The sequence below is a fragment of the Mauremys mutica genome, unplaced genomic scaffold (genome assembly GCF_020497125.1).
Source record: "Mauremys mutica isolate MM-2020 ecotype Southern unplaced genomic scaffold, ASM2049712v1 Super-Scaffold_100127, whole genome shotgun sequence".
Lineage (NCBI taxonomy): Eukaryota > Metazoa > Chordata > Testudines > Geoemydidae > Mauremys > Mauremys mutica.
This window is the reverse complement of record NW_025423275.1, coordinates 43,650-59,974: the sequence shown is the minus strand read 5'-3', so window position 1 is coordinate 59,974 and position 16,325 is coordinate 43,650. Positions and strand designations below refer to the sequence as shown.

Genomic DNA, 16,325 nt, shown 5'->3' with positions numbered 1-16,325 from the left:
TTGAATTTCGTGATTTTCTGGAAAGTGCAGAGAGATTGAATGTGGGGAATTCAGTCTCTGTGTTTGTGAGCTGATGTTTTCCTCTCACAGGTAAGTGCCTGTATTGAAATACCAAGAGGGATCGAAGGGCTGGTGTACGCTGGGCACTGAACTGGCAGAGCGACGTCTCTCAGGGTGTGAAACCCCCCCCCCCAAACCCATAGAGTTAAGGTGACCTAAGCCCTGGTTAGATAGTGCTAAAGAAAAGGAAGAATTGTTCTGTCCATGTAGCTATTACAGGGATGAGAAAAACCCTCCAGTCACTGTCTACTCCAAAGTGCTATAGCAGGTGCCACAGCAGCATTTTAAGTGTAGACAGAGTGAAAGTAGATCTGGCTCCAGTTTGCACTGTGGATGCTCAGGCACTAAGACTGCAATAATAACAACAACAGGGCAGTGCTTGCGTAGCTGGCAGGATTTGAACCTGCGCAGGGAGACCCCAATGGATTTCTAGTCCATCACCTTAACCACTTGGCCACAACTACTTAATACACAGCTGTTCTACTACATGATGATTCTGTTCTCACTGAATTGTCACTTCAAATTGCTCAGACCAGCTTCCCCAGCACACTCATGGCTGCACATCAGTGTAAGTGTGTCCTTGGCTGAACAGCGAGAATTCCTGGCCATTTCCCTTCCGGCTGGAGCAGGATGAGAGTGTGTTTGTGTGAATGGCATTGCTGTAGATTGTTGTTCATTCCCCACTCTGACAATTCAGACAGTCCCTTTCCTAGTCAAATCTCCAGCACATCGTTCCAATAGCAGGCGGCAGGATTTCTCTGGGGCACTGAAATTTTTTCAGGGGGCTGGTGCATGAACTCAGCCTTGCATTACACCCTTGATGTTTCATGGACAAACAACAGCAGCAAAAAGAAAGAGCCGAGCCAATACCTCCCTGGCAGGGATGGAGGTGCCACGTCCTCTCTGTCTGACCGTCGCCATTGCAGGAGAGAAGGGTTCACTGGAATCGAACGCCCTGGCTCAGACCAGAGACACAGGGAGGTTTTGCTGTTCATGGATCGGTGCAAAGGAAATTGTCTCTCTGTGTGAAACTGAGAAGGGAAATGAAACGTTCACATGGTGGCCCAACGCCCTAAGGAATGTGAATGAAGGACTCTGGTTGAGAAATTATTTAACAGGAATTTGTATCAATGTATTGCCATGATTAAAATCTAAGGCTAAAAGGCAGCCATTGTTGTTGGTACTTGTAGGGACACCCCAGTGGGTGTCAAGTCCACTGCCTTCACCAGGGGCAGTCGATTATTTTATCAAGGTACAAATTTCTTGGTCAAGGCCTAGGCTCCAGAGAAAACAATACACTGCTGATAAGAAGAAGTACATAAAAGATTTTGCAGCCACCATGGGCATAACTATGATGTGTCGTGTTTCACTCTTTATATCTGGCGCCACCTCCTTTCCCTTTAGCCTTGTAGTTGACTAAGGGCAAAGCTGAACATCTCCTCAGATACCAGGGAGTGTTTCTGTCCATTCCTTTGAGCTACACAGGGGTTTGATGTTGCTGCTTTCAATCCTCTGGCTCTGCCGGGATAAGGAACAATTCAGGCTGACACTGAACTGAAGGAGGAAGATCAGTTTTTGACAGGGAGAGGGACGCCTCCTCTTAAAGGTGTTTGTCTGGCTGGCAGTCCTGGTTCCCAGGTCTCGCCCGTGGGGCTCCAGCAGTTTTGCGACTGGGTCACTCCCTTGGCCCCACCTGCTGCCCCCAGGCACTCCCCCACCCAGGGGCCCCGTCAGTGCAGTGGAGCTGAGCAGCATCTGCCTGCTCACTCCAGTGGCTGCCGGCCCCTCCCCATGGCAGGGCAGGGTGGGTCTGTTCTTCCGCGCGCTGCCCCTGCCCCGAGCCCCTGCAGCCAATGGGACACTGCGGGGGTGATGCCTGGGGGCAGCAGCACACGGAGGCCCCCCAGCCTGCCCCGCCTTGGAGCCCCAGGTAAGCGCCTCACTCCTGACTCCCTCCCAGAGCCTGCACCCCGCTCCACACACGCCTGCCCCCAACTCCCTCCCACAGCCTGTGCCCTCTCCCTCCACACACCCCCTCCCGCCTGCCCCAATCTCCCTCCCAGAGCCTGCACCCCCACCCCTCCTCCTGTTCCCCCTACCCCCTGCCCCAGCCCAGAGCCTGCACCCAGCACCCAAACTCCCAGAGCCAGCACAAGGAATTTTTGTGCCCGAGGCAAGGGCCGGCTCCAGGCTCTTTGGCGGCAGATCCCTCAGTCCCTGTTGGAGGGAAGGACCTGCCGCCCAATTGCCGCCACTGCTTCATTCATCCTTCGGCGGCAATTTGGCAGCGGGTTCCTGAGTCCCTCTCGGAGAGAAGGACCCACTGCTGAATTGCTGCCGAAGAAGCAGCAGCGGTAGAGCTGCCGCCGAAGCGTCGCTGATCGGGGTAGAGCTGCGCCCCTCCACTTTGCGCACCCGAGGCAAGTGCCTCACTCGCCTCGCCCATGTTACGGTGCTGCAAACTCCATCCCAGAGCCTGCCCCCAGGAACCCCTCCCCCACCCAAACTCCCTCCCAGAGCCCAGGGTCTCACCCTACACCGAAACTCCCCCCAGAGCCTGCACCCCTCCTGCACCCCAGTCCCCAGCCCCAGCCCAGGGCCTGCACCCTAGACCTCCTGCCCCCACCCAAACTCCATCCCAGAGCCTTAGGCAGCTGAGGGGCAGAGTTTTGGGGGGCGGGTTCTGGGCAGTATGAGTGACATTATTGGCCCACTGGGAGGACTGGAGGACTGGCCCTGGCCCTAAGGTAAATTGTGGTTGAGACCCTGCTTTAAGGGATTGGAGCAACGCTGGAGAGACTGACGGGCAGGGAGCTGGGGAGCTGTGTGTGCCCCAAGGAGAGTTGTTGTTGTGCTCTGGTGACACAGAGCGGGGGTGGGGAGTTTGTAAGCTGTGGTGTTTGTATAGAAGAGAGAAAGTTTACTAAGCCCCAGGTTAAAAACTGGTCCTGCTGTGAGCTGTACTTGACACTCCTTGTTGAGAGTGTAGGTCAGTGGGTGAATGTTTCCTTCTAGGATAGTAGGTTTGTAGTTCCAATCCAAGTGATTCCCTTTAAAAACTTTTTCAAATGAAAATCAATTTCCAGACCCATCTCCAGTATGTTCAGGAGTTCGCTGAATGGGGGGCGGGGCTTGAAATGAATTTAAACACTCAGCATTTTCCTGTGCAAATGAATAAAGACCTAGCAGAGCTGTCCAGCAGCTGAAATCAGTTCCAGTCCTCGGCGTCTCTAAGAGGGACACTCGGTAGCTGAGGCATGTGGGGCACCTCTGTGGAGAGGACAGGTGAAAAAATGCTGGATTCAATGAAAGCTGAGCCCATAGGAGGGGAAGGTGAACGGCAGCACCACACAGGGTCATAACACTCAGACACTGGGCTCCACTGTCACTGCCCCTGTGTTTTCCATCATTTCTATCCTAAGGAACACACCCTCCTCCTCCCCCACACACTGTCACACACAACCTTCTCCCCTTGAGCCCCATCCCACCCCACCCCTCCCCCTCCCCCTCCCCCTCCCCCTCCCCCTCTCCCTCTCCCCCCCACACTGTCACACAGAACCTTCCCCCTTGAGCCCCATCCCACCCCTCCCCCTATCCCCCCCACACGCCATGGGACACAGCCTCTCGGTGCCTCACCCAGATGGGGGCTTGTCTCTGCATCTCCCCAACAGGGGAGCAGAGAGCCGAAAGGGCCACAGGAAACCAATGGAGCTAGGCAGGGATAGAAAAGACTTCCCCTCCCTTCCCCTCTCAAAAGTCTTGTTAATCTCACCCATGGGACATTCCAGCACCGGGTGGGCTCAAAGCACCAGCCTTCCCCTGAGCAACAGAACGGGGAACCAGCTCTAGCACATGGAAGGAGGCTCCCCACCTCTGCTGCTGCCATCCTGCAGCCTTTAATATGGATTTGTTTTAGCTAATGCAACCCCCCGCCACACTCCGCTAATCCATCCATGAATTAAGGAGAAAAGACCCACAGTCAGGAAGCAAAGGTGCAATGGGTTAGTGCACAGGCTGTCTAGTAGCAGTGTTGAGTGGAGTCATGCTGAAGCTGTGAGTTCAAACCTCACCTACAGCACTAGCTTCCTTTAATCACATGGCTTCTGCCAATCATTTTGCCGTGCAGAAAATACAATTGCAGCTCAGAAGACACCGAGGTCCCCTTGCTTTACAGAGAGCAGGGCAGAGTCCACAGATCTACCAGGCTCTGCTCTCCACCAGCCGCCTGTGTCAGGAGGGGTCGAGCAGAGCCCAGAGCACTGCCCCAGACTCCCACTCAGTCTTTGCTCCCCAAACCACCTGTGTGCTCACCCTCTTTGCTGTGAGACTCAAACCCTGCCTGGCTTTCTGTATGTTGGGGGGTTTTGTTGTCTGTTGTGTTGATGTGCATGTGGGTCCTGTGTGATTTTTGTGGATGCCTTGCATAGTTTTGTGTGTGTGTGTGTGTGTGTGTGTGACTTTTGCGTGCAGATTGTTTTTTGCCAAGTATTCTTTTGGTATGTGGTTTTTGTGGTTTCCTGTTGTGGGCTTTTGCTGTATTTTTTGGTGTGGATTTGTTTTATGTTTTGTGTGACTTTCCCTTATGTGTATATGGCTCTGTGTGCTGTGTGGGTTTGGTTTTTGTTTATGTCTGTGTGGGCCTGTGCAGTCTGTGATGTTCTCTTTCTCTCTAGTTGTCTCTCTGTTTGTATCTTCATGTGTAAATTCACTGGAACTTTTCAAACTCTCCACAGCTTTGCAATTTTCACCAGGAATTTTACTCATTAACAAATTCTCACTTGTTCCCTACCAGTTGGTGACCATTGCCCCAGGGGCCTGTCAGTCTCAGGGGCCTGATTTCCCATTGACCCTTCCCCCTTCTACTGGGACTGGGAACTAGCCAACCAAAAAACCCCACTCAGTTTTAGTAAAGGGCCAACAGTCCCTTACACAAGCTGGCCCTGTGAGGGAGGGGGAGCTTAGTGGTTTGAGTACTGGCCGGCTAAACCCAGGTGTGTGCGCTCAGTCCTTGAGAGGGCCATTTAGGGATCTGGGATAAAAATCTGTCTGTGGATTGGCCCTGCTTTGAGCAGGGGTTGGACTAGATACCTCCTGAGGTCCCTTCCAACCCTGGTACCCTATGATAGGGTCACCAATGTTCAGAGAAACTAGCACAAGCCGGTCCCATGGTGTAAGGGTTGGCATGCTGAAATCTGAGTTCAAATCTCAGTGGGACCTTGTGGAAAATCCCTGGAGATCCAAGTGCTTTCCTATCTCCAGCTGTATAAGAATGAGTTGTTTACCTTGTGCTGAGTGACTCTTACCCACTGGAGCCAGGTCTTTGGTTGGAATGGGGTCTAGAAGTGACTATGGTTTGACTGAGTGTTTGGGTTTTCTGATGCCCACAAGTTTGGCCCTTGTGCTTTCTACCACACTTTTCCTCTTGCCCACATGGCGCTTGAAGAAAGGAGTGTCAGGGCCAGGTTTCATAGCCAGGGAAAGGCAGGAGGGAGGCAGAGTCCCAGGCTGGAGCCCAGCACCTCTCCTCCTCTGGGCACCTAGGACAGAGGCGGCTGGTGCTGACAGCTCCAAGGGAAGGCTTAAAAGCCACAGAGCAACCAAGGGCAGGGCCAGAGGAGGGGAGAACCATGCCTATGCGTGGCCAGCAGACAGCCACAGAGACACCCAGCCAGGCTGCTCCCTGCTCCCTGGCATGGCAAACACCCACTGAAAACCACCCACAGCCAGCTGCTGATGCTCTGTGGCCAACATCAGAAGACGGTAGGAAAGCAGGGCCAGCCCCCCTCAAGGTGCTCACTTTGGCAGTGGGGCAGGAGATTTTACCCCAAGAGGCTTTTCCCCAGCTGGCGAGAAGCAGAGAAACACCCAGGCTCCCAAGGTGCTATTTAGCAAGTACCCTCCAGCACAGGGACAGGCGCACACTTGGAAGAAGGAAACTGCTCCACACTCTAGACGGGCAGCCGCCCATTTTCTTTGGCAAGTCAGGAAGGGCAAAGGCGAGACTGGAAGCACGTGGGGCTCATGCCCCAGCTTTTGCGACTCCCAACCCCCAACTCCTTCCCGGGGCTCTAGCTGAAGCCAGAGCATTGGCCTGAGCAGCCAAGAAGAGGTTCCAGCCCTGAAGGGAGCAGGACGTTCAGCACAAAGGTAAAACTGGACAAACACAACCACAAAGGGACTTGAACCCTCAATCGCCTGATCTGAAGTCAGACACCTTATCCGTTAGGCCACGTGGTCACAGGAACAAAACCTCTCCAAGCAGTTATTTGCAAAAGGCAGACACTGTGTTTCTCAGGTCCTCTACTGAGTGGGGCCGAGACTCTCTGGGCACAAGAAGTCGAGTTCCCAGCGAGATGTGAGACAATTCTCTGGAGCCAGGTACAGGACTTGGCAGGGAGGCTCAGGCATGAGGGATTGGGGTGCAGCGGACAGACCAGCTATCTAGGTGCTTAGATTTGGTCTCACTGAGGAGAAGGAGGAATCCTGCTGACAGGCAGTGGCTGTGGAGAAAAAGTGGGATGGCCAGGCTGCTCAGGTCTCCTTCTTCCAGCTCCTCATCTGGCTGAGCTGCTCCACCGGCCTGGACAAGTCGTCTGCATGCACAGCAAATAGCCCAAGAGCCATTGCTGCCCAAACCTGTGCTGGGGGGTGAGCTTCTGTCTTCCCTGTCCCATGCGCGCTAGAGCAGACCACTAGATTGAGAGAGACAGTCAACAACTATTAAGGCTAAGATTATATAAAGGGGGTCACAGAATTTGTGACTTTCAGAGATCTCAGTGACATTTTCCGCCTCAGCCCTGGGGCAGCAAGACTGGAGCTGTCAGCCGGTGGGGGCCCCACAGCTATCAGCCACCAGTGGCGGAAGGGGCTCCCACAGGCCCATGCCACCACAGATGGACCCCACAGCTCCCAGCTGCCGTGGGTGGATCCCAGAGCTCCCAGCCACGGGGCGTTGTGCCGATCGGGTGTCCGCTCTAAGTTCGGCATCAATATGGTGATCCCGGGGAAGCTTGGGGTCCCCAGGTTGCCTAAGGAGGGGTGAACCGGCCCAAAACTCCCATGCGGATCAGTAGTGGGGTCGCGCCTGTGAATAGCCCCTGCAGCGTAGCCTGGGCAAGACAGTGAGACATGGTCTCTTTTTATACACTCCCCCTCCCCCACAGAGACTGTATGGGGGGATGGGAGCACCCATTGTGGGGATCCTGAACTGGTGGGAGGGAGGGACCATGTACCAGGGATCCCGAAACATGGAACAGGGACACCCACACACCAGGTGTCTTGCAGCAAGAGCTGCGGTCTTGATTTACAAACTGCAAGTGATGGGGAATTTACCACCTCCCTTGCGGAGCTTGTTCCACTAGATAATTAGCCTCATGGTTAAAAAATAGTCATTTCCAGGGGTGAGCTGCAGACGGTTCGCAACGGTTCGCGCGAACCGTTTGCTAAAATTAGACACTGGACAGAGAACCGGATGCTAAAGTTCTCTGTCCGGCGTCTAATTTTAGCAAACGGTTCGTGTGAACCGTTGCGAATACTGCCTCCACCTCCTGCCATGAAGCTCCTCCTTGCTTCTCCTCCCCCACGGCTTCCCGCGAATCAGCTGTTCGCGCGGGAAGCCTGGGAGGGCTGAGAAGCAAGCAGGCTTCCCCGGCCCAGGAAGACGACGCTGAGGTAGGAAACTAGGGGGGTGGGGGGCGTGTGCCCCGGCCGGTCCCTGGCCGCGGCCCGTCCCCGCCTCCCCGGCCGCGACCCTGCCCGGCCCCCCCCCATCCCCGGGTAGCCGCCCGACCCTCCCTGGCCGCGTTCCCGGCCCCGCGTTCCCGGCCGCGACCCTGCCCGTCCCCCCCCGTCCCCGGGTCCCCGCCCGACCCTCACCGGCTGCGGCACGGCCCCGCGTCCCCCCCCCCGTCCCCGGCCGCGACCCTCCCCGTCCCCGCTTCCCCGACTCCCCCCGAACCCCTCCCCGGCCGCCCGGCTCCGGCCGCCCCCTCCCCGGGTCCCCGCCCGACCCTCCCTGGCCGCATCCCCCCCCCCCCGCGTTCCCGGCCACGACCCTGCCTGGCCACCCATCCCCCCCGTCCCCGGGTCCCCGCCCGACCCTCCCTGGTCGCGTGTCCCCCCCCACGTTCCCGGCCCCGCGTTCCCGGCCGCGACCCTGCCCGGCCCCCCGGCCCCCCCCCCCGCCCCGGGGCCCCGCCCGACCCTCCCTGGCCGTGTTCCCCCCCCCCCCCGCGTTCCCGGCCCCGCGTTCCCGGCCGCGACCCTGCCCGCCCCGCCCCTGTCCCCGGGTCCCTGCCCGACCCTCACCGGCTGTGGCACGGCCCCGCGTCCCCCCCCGTCCCGGGCCGCGCCCCTCCCCGGCCCCGCGTCCCCGGCCGCGACCCTGCCTGGCCACCCGTCCCCCCCGTCCCCGGGTGCCCAGCCGACCCTCCCTGGCCGCGTCCCCCCCCACGTTCCCGGCCCCGTGTTCCCGGCCACGACCCGGCCCGGCCCCCCCCGTCCCCAGGTCCCCGCCCGACTCTCACCGGCTGCGGCACGGCCCCGCGGCCCCCCCCATCCCAGGCCGCGCCCCTCCCCGGCCCCGCGTCCCCGACCCCCCCCGAACCCCTCCCCGGCCGCCCAGCTCCGGCCGCACCCTCCCCGGGTCCCCACCCGACCCTCCCTGGCCGCGTCCCCCCCCCCACGTTCCCGGCCGCGACCCTGCCCGGCCCCTCCCCAGCCACCTGGCCCCCCCCCGTCTCCGGGTCCCCGCCCGACCCTCCCTGGCCGTGTTCCCCCCCCCCCGCGTTCCCGGCCCCGCGTTCCCGGCCGCGACCCTGCCCGCCCCCCCCCTGTCCCCGGGTCCCCGCCCGACCCTCACCGGCTGTGGCACGGCCCCGCGTCCCCCCCCGGCCCAGGCCGCGCCCCTCCCCGGCCCCGCGTCCCCGGCCGCGACCCCGCCTGGCCACCCGGCCCCCCCGTCCCCGGGTCCCCACCCGACCCTCACCGGCTGCGGCACGGCCCCGCGTCCCCGACCCCCCCCCGAACCCCTGCCCGGCCGCCCGGCTCCGGCCGCACCCCCCCCCGGCCCTGCTGTGCCCCCACCTACCGGGATGCTCGGCTCTGGACACGGCCCCCCACCTCCAGCCCGGCCTGGCTCCGTGGCTCCAGCCGCCCCTGCTGTTTTGCCAGGGGGCCAGGCTCCGGCAGCGCGGGTCTGGCCGTGGCGGCGGCCCCGGCTGCCCGGCTCCAGCTCTGGCCGCAGCCCTCCCTGGCTCCACCCGGCCAGCCACCTGGCTCCGGCCGCTGGGCTCCCGCCGCATCCTCCGGCTCCGGCCGCGCGACTCCTGTCCCGGCCCAGCCACGTCCAGGCAGCGCGGTAAGGGGGCAGGGAGGGGGTATTGGAGAGAGGGTAGGGGAGTTTGGGGGTGGGGGGGTCAGAGGGCAGGGAACAGGGGGATTGAATGGGGGCAAGGGTCCCGGGGAGCAGTCAGGAAAGAGCAGGGTTGGATGAGGTGGTGGGGGCACTCAGGGATAGAGAGAAGGGGTAGTTGTATGGGGTAGGGGTTCTGGGGGGCCATTGAGAATGAGAGGAGGGTTTGGGTGGGGCGGCAAGGGGCAGTCAGGGGACAGGGAAGGGGGGGATGGGTCAGGGGTCTCGGAGTGTGTGTGTGTCAAGGAACATGAGGGGTTGGATGGGGCACGACCCCCCCCCCGAGCGGGGGGGAAGGAGGGAACCCGTTGTTAAAATTTTGGAGGGAGGAGGGAACCGGTTGTTAAAAATTTGGCAGCTCATCACTGATCATTTCCAGTTGGGATTTTCTGACATCGACTGCAAGCCAATGGGGTCTTGTTCAATCTTTGTCTGGTGAATTAAAGAACCCTTTAAATCACATATCCCCCCCTCTGGGAATTTGTAAAACGTATTTAAAACAGTGATTAAATCACCTCTTAACCTCCAGTCAATGAAATCAATTGAGCTTCTTCAATCTCTCACTGTAGACAGAAGAGAACAATGCACATTTTCCTTGTTTTTAAAGGCAAAAATCCTGATCTTTCCAAGGGGATCTTCTGCTTCAACTGTCAGTTTGGGGAAGGATTTGGCTTCCTGGGTTATAATCTCCCGCTCGGTTATAATCTGCAGTCTGATGGCTCCAATTTAGATGAGGCCGTTAGTGCTGCCCCCGTGTGGCCGGAGAGGGGAGCTCACAAGCAGAGTTGAAAGCTGGAGCTGGGAGGGACCTGGCTGGACACGCGGGGCACAAAGCCTCTCGCGTGGGATCCTCGCTGTGCAGCAGGAGGCGGAGGGAAGCTGATTGTCAGGGCTCAGGGCAGCTCCCTGCCAGGCTGAGCTGGTGTCCGTGCTAAGCTCGGCATCAGGTGATTCTGGGAAGTTCGGGGTCCCCAGGCTCCCAAAGGGGGGGTGACGTAGGTCACCCCTGGAGCAGGTTAAAGCTGCAGGGTGACAGTGGGGTTGCTGCCCCTGTGAACAGCTGCTGTGGCACCACCTGGGCAGGACAGGGAGAGCCAGTTATACCCCCCCCCAGCCTGTATCGGGGGATGGGAGCACTCACACCCTGGGGACCCTGAGTTGGGACGGAGGGAGGCCCCCGTGCACCAGGGATGCTGTAAGGGCAAACAGGGGCACCCACCCACCAGATATCTTCTAGGGGGGGAGAGTGGCACCCACATACCCAGGATCTTGTAGGGGGGTCAAGGGCATCCACACTCTGGGATCCTCTGCAGAGGGACGGACACCCACACATCCAGGATTCTGTATGGGGGGCAGAGGTACCCGAACACCTGGGCAGGGGAAGGGGGCACCGAAACATCCGGGATCTTACATGAGAGGACAGCGGCGCCTGCAGCTCGACATGAGACGGGGGTGGGAGAAGCAGGAGCATTTCCCAGTCCCAGGCTGTCCCCCACTGGCCAAGGCACAGAGCTCACAAGCAGAGTTTAAAGCTCCAGCTGCCAGGCTGCAAAACAAGCTGGGCCCCGTGGCTGGTGCCTGTGATCCCAGTGCCTGGGGAGGCTGAAGCCGGCAGATCGCTTGAGCTCAGGAGTTCTGGGCTGCAGGGGGCTGTGCCGAGCAGGTGTCTACACTAAGTTCAGCATCAATATGGTGATCCCAGGGAAGCTTGGGGTCCCCAGGTTGCCTAAGGAGGAGTGAACTGGCCCTGGTCAGAAATGGAGCAGGTCAAATCTCCCGTGCCGATCAGTAGTGGGATCGCGCCTGTGAATAGCCCCTGCAGCATAGCCTGGGCAAGACAGTGAGACACGGTCTCTTCTTAGACACCCCCACCCCGCAGAGACTGGATGGGGGGATGGGAGCACCCCCATGCTCGGGATTCTGACTTGGGGGGAGGGACGCACCCAAGCAACACGGATCTTGAAAAGGGTAACAGAGACACCCACAGATCCCGGATGGGGACAGGCAGGGGAAACCACACACTGGAGCTAGTTCATGGTGTGGGGGACAGAGACACACCGGAGATCCTGGATGGGAGCACCCACATGATGGGGCTCTTGAACTGGGAGGAGGGAAGCACCATGTACCAGAGGTTCTGAAGGGGGAACAGGGACACCCACACACCAGGTGTCTTGCAGCAAGAGCTGCGGTCTTGATTTACACAGGGCAGTGATGGGGAATTAACCATGTCCCTTGCGGAGCTTGTTCCACTAGATGATTAGCCTCACCAGGTCAACACTACGAGTTTATATCAAATTTAGCAGCGTTAAATCACATTAACCCTGCACCCCTCCACACAACGAAGCCCTTTATATCGATATAAAGGGCTCTTAATACTGATATCTGGGCTGGTCTACACTATGGGGGGAAATCGATCTAAGATACGCAACTTCAGCTACGTGAATAACGTAGCTGAAGTCGAAGTTTCTTAGATCGAATTACCTACCGTCCTCATGGCGTGGGACCAATGACGCAGCTCCCCATGTCGACTCCGCTACCGCCGTTCGGGTTGGTGGAGTTCCAGAATTGACAGGAGCGCGTTCGGGGATTGATATATCGCATCTAGATGAGACGCGATATATCGATCCCCAAGAAATTGATTGCTACCCGCCGATACGGCGGGTAGTGAAGACGTAGTGTACTCCTCCCCGACGAGGGGAGTAGCGTTGAAATCAGTATTGCCATGTCGGATTAGGGTTAGTGTGGCCGCAATTCGACGGTATTGGCCTCCGGCCGCTATCCCACAGTGCACCATTGTGACCGCTCTGGACAGCAATCTGAACTCGGATGCACTGGCCAGGTTGACAGGAAAAGCCCCACGAACTTTTGAATTTCATTTCCTGTTTGCCCAGCGTGGAGCACTGATCAGCACAGGTGACCATGCAGTCCCAGAATCAAAAAAGAGCTCCAGCATGGACTGTAGGGGAGATACTGAAGCTGATTTCTGTATGGGGAGATGAATCTGTTCTATCAGAACTCCGTTCCAAAAGACAAAATGCCAAAACATTTAAAAAAATCCCCTAGGCTATGATGGACAGAGGCCACAACAGGGACTCAACACAGTGCTGAAACTTAAGGAGCTGAGACAAGCGTACCAGAAAGCCAAAGAATGAAATGGATGCTCATGGAGGGAGGGGCGACTGACGACTGTAGCTATCCCACAGTTCCCACACTCTCTGAAAACCATTTGAATTCTTGGCTGAGTTCCCAAAGCCTGAAGGGTCAAAAACATTGTTGCGGGTGGTTCAGGGTATATGTCGTCGCCCCCTCCTACCCCCGTGAAAGCAAAGGGAAAAAAATCATTTCTCGCCTTTTTTCAATGTCACCGTATGTCTACTGGATGCTGCTGGCAGATGTGGTGCTGCAGTGCTACACAGCAGCATCCCCTTCCCTTCCCGATGGCAGACGGTACAGTAGGATTGGTATCTGTCATCGTCGTCCTGTGAGTGCTCCTGGCTGGCCTCGGTGAGGTCGCCCGGGGGCGCCTGGGCAAAAATGGGATTGACTCTCAGGTCATTCTCTCCTTTAAGCTTTGTCTAATGGAGATTCACTCCTGCCTGGAATATCATAGCAGCTGGATGCTGCTCTCCCCTCCCCGCTTTGAGCTCTACTTGCAGAGGTAATAAAGTCAGTGCTGTTTCATATTCATGCATTCTTTATTACTTCATCACACAAATGGGGGGATAACTGCCAGAGTAGCCCAGGAGGGGTGGGGGAGGAGGGAAGCAATGGGTGTTGTTGTTGCAGGGGCACCCCCTAGAATGGCATGCAGCTCATCATTTCTGCGGGATGTCTGGGGTTCTGACCTGTATTGGCCATTTGCTTCTCTGGTTCTTTTGTAGGCTTGCCTGATAGTCTAGACAGGACTGACTCTCCCTTTAGACAAAACTTAAAGAAGGGAATGACCTGGGGAATCATTCCCATTTTTGTCCATATGCCCCCAGCCAACCTCACCAAGGCCAGCCAGGAGCACCCATGACAGCAGCAAATGGTTCAGTATAACCAGCAACTGTCATTGTCAACTTGCAAAGCAGCAGATGGGACGGTATGGCTGGTAACCATCTCTACTAACTTGCAAAAAGCAAGGGGATGCTGCTGTGTAGCGCTGCAGTACCGCGTCTGTCAGCACCATCCAGTAGACATACGGTGACAGTGAAAAAAGGCTGAACGGGCTCCATGGTTGCCGTGCTATGGCATCTGCCCGGGTAATCCAGGGAAAATGGCATGAAATGATTGTCTGCCATTTCTTTCATGGAGGGAGGACTGAGTGACGACATTTACCCAGAATCACCCACGACACTGTTTTTGCCCCATCAGGCATTGGGATCTCAACCCAGAATTCCAATGGGCGGGGGAGACTGTGAGAACTATGGGATAGCTATGGGATAGCTACCCACAGTGCAACACTCTGGAAATCGACGCTAGCCTCAGTACATAGACGCACACCGCCGAATTAATGTGCTTAGTGTGGCCGCGTGCACTCGACTTCATACAATCTTTCCAAAAAACAGTTTATGTAAAATTGGAATAATCCCGTAGTGTTGACACACCCTCTGATAAACAACTTTGGTGGCTAATTGAAAGGCTGATGGTTCAAACCCAAGTGAAGATGGAGGTGGGTTTTTTTTAGTGATGAGAATCCAGTACATTTTAACAGGCAGAAAAGCGCCTCAATACTGATCTAGCCTCATTGGGCAAGCATAAGTGGTACTTTTGCCAGATGCATTGGTGGTATAGTGGTGAGCTTAGCTGTTTTCCAAGCAGTTGACTTGGGTTCGATTTGCAGACAAGTGAGATTTTTTTTTGCTGGGAATTGGTTTAATTTCAGTCACATTGTATCAGTTTATCAATGGAATGAGAGAATCAATGTCCTGCAGGTCATTCAACACACAAGGAAGGACGAAAGGGGCAGTACTATACAATGAGCTGTTGGAGTCATCCTGGTATTACAATGTTTGGTTTATTTTTTTTTTAATTCTTTACTTCCCTCTCCCTTTTAGATTCAGGGCCTTTAAGGTCAGAAGGGACCAGTGTGATCATCTAGACCGACCTGCTGCACCTTGCAGGCCAAAAGACCCCACCCACCCACTCCTGTAATAGACCCGGGAGGGGAGGCAGCTCTGTGTTCTGCCCCTACCCCAGGAAGCACGTGGAGGCCCTCTGCTCCCCTCCCCCAATGGATGTGCAGAGATGTGCCAGCAGCACTAAGGTGGTTCCCTGCCCACTCTGCCTCCGTCCCTCCGTGCCGCTCCCAGAAGTGGTTGGCATGTCCCAGCATCCCCTGGGGCAGGGGGAGTGTCTCCATTCACCGCCCCTGCCCCAAGTACAAACTCCGCAGCGCCCATTGGCCAGGAACTGCAGCCACTGGGAGCTCTGGGGGCAGTGCCTGCAGGGAGCGGCACACGGAGACCTCCTAGCACGGCCCACCTAGGAGCTGCTGCCAGAGGGTTGTGTGTACCAGTCACTTTGGGAGCTGCAGTGCCCGGGGTAAGCGCCACCCCGCCTGTACCCCAACCCCCTCCCCCAGCGCAGAGCCCGCACCTAAATTTCCTCCCAGAGCTTTGCTTGTCTTTCTTTCACCCAGAACCATCCTCCTTCTCCTGGGCTGCAAGTAGCCATCCCTGGGAAGCCAAGAGGCAGGCACAGGATTCTACCTCCCAGTAGCCAATCGCATCTCCCCAGGCTTTGCAGAACGACTGGTGACGCTCTACTAATCCCACTTAGCTGCACTGAGGCGTTTAGCTTCTGCCCTGCCTTCCTCAGCTCGACTTTCCTCTTTTGCCCCATTCCCGCCTCACTTCCTCCTTTGGCAAGTCACACAGAAGAGCCGGCTTCCATAGGCCAACCTCCAAGGGCAGAGGAGACCAAGCCACAAGACTTCAAAAGGTGACTGGCCCAGATCCTCTAGCTTTCCCCTGCTGATGCCAAGGCTTTTTCTCAGCTCATTTCAGTACCCTCTGCCATGCAGGGGTTGGGGTTATCGCAGGTGTTACCCAAAATTGGGCCAGCTAGTAAGCGTAGGGAGGACTAATGACCCACCAGAGTTTGGCAGAAAGCAGCACATTTATTATACTGACAGCTAAGCTCAAAAGAAGAAGTGGGGAGTGTCACACTCACACTTGCATACTCACGCTCCCAGAACAGGCACAGCACTGGAGATGTCAGGATTCTGCAAGGTAAGTGTCCCACAGCGCAGCTGTGGACGGTGCGATGAAGGTAAGTCTTCCTGAGGCACAATGAAATATAACACAGAGAACCACTGGCCAGGCGGTCCAGGCAAAGGGCATTCACTGGAGGTACAAGCTTGTGAGTGCTCCCCTGAGCACAGGGCCCCTTCCCCTTTTAGGGACCTGCACCTAGTGGCCTGCAACTAGAGATGACTTGGCTGCATCTGGTTGGTCACACTCCACCTTGGGCAGTGTCCATGCTCTGGGTGTGTGAGTGCTGCCTAATTAGCGTCCCAGACACCTTGTCTACCTGGGAGCTCTTCTGCTCTTCAACCATCCCATTCATCCCAGGAGCATTCCAGGAGGGAGCGGGACAGGGAAAACCACTTCACGGGCATTCAGAGAGGGAGAGGAGACAAAAGTGGGAGCGGGGGAAGTATAACAGACCTTTTGAGCATAGAAATCACTGCTGCTCCTCCAACAGCAGGGACAGGCCACTAGGAGCTGGGAAAATTAGCCCAGCATATTTCTGCCTGGTTTCAAACCATGGACCTTTTGCGTGTTAGGCAAACGTGATAACCACTACACTACAGAAACTCTGTTGTAGGGCTCTGCCCCTCCCTTCATAAGAACATAAGAATGGCCAT

The 16,325-nt window shown here is 57.0% G+C and overlaps 1 non-coding gene across 1 annotated transcript; it reads right to left on the bottom strand.

Moving 5' to 3' along the window:
• Positions 1-442: 442 nt before the first annotated feature.
• On the bottom strand, positions 443-524 carry TRNAS-AGA. The gene has a single exon. It is a non-coding gene; the product is annotated as a tRNA-Ser (tRNA).
• Positions 525-16,325: the final 15,801 nt, after the last annotated feature.